The sequence below is a fragment of the Apis dorsata genome, unplaced genomic scaffold, assembly GCF_000469605.1.
Source record: "Apis dorsata unplaced genomic scaffold, Apis dorsata 1.3 scaffold_581, whole genome shotgun sequence".
NCBI lineage: Eukaryota > Metazoa > Arthropoda > Insecta > Hymenoptera > Apidae > Apis > Apis dorsata.
Genome location: NW_006263790.1, coordinates 25,281 through 25,891, shown reverse-complemented (window position 1 = coordinate 25,891; position 611 = coordinate 25,281).

Here is a 611-nt window from a genome sequence, read left to right as displayed (position 1 = left end):
CCTTTTTTTTTCTCCATCCAACCTCTATTTCGATATATAGGAGGAGGGGGAGGAGGGGGAGAGGGGGATTATCGAGGAGAAATAGCGAGATCGGTTGTTGGACGACGAGTGGAAGAGATCGTTGGTGAGAGATTCGTGAGTATATATATATATGTATATGTATATGTATATGTATATGTATATATATGTACGTATGTATGCGTGGTTGGCGCGTTTCTCCGCAGGGGGTACGCGAGTGTCTCTCCCTCCCTCCCTCGCCTCCGAATAACGCAAGGTTAGGCCATTCGTTCCGATCATCCTCTCTCCCTCTCTCTCTCGAATCGAGCGTGGAAAAGGTTCTCTCCTCGCAGCCTGCCGGTCACCGCATTCCGATCTCTCTCTACCCATCAACCTCCCCCTTGTCCGAGTCACACACCACCACCCTTTCTCCTCTTCTTCTTCTTCTTCTTCTTCTTCTGTTCGCGTCCATTCGAGCATCGCGTTCCAGGCTTCAACCGTTCTGACACTCTCTCCATCGGTGGTGGTGATGGTGGTGGTGGTATCATCGTAGCGCTTGGCCGCTGCAGCCTTTAAGCTTTTATCCCTCTCCAGCGGCGAAGATAACATCGACT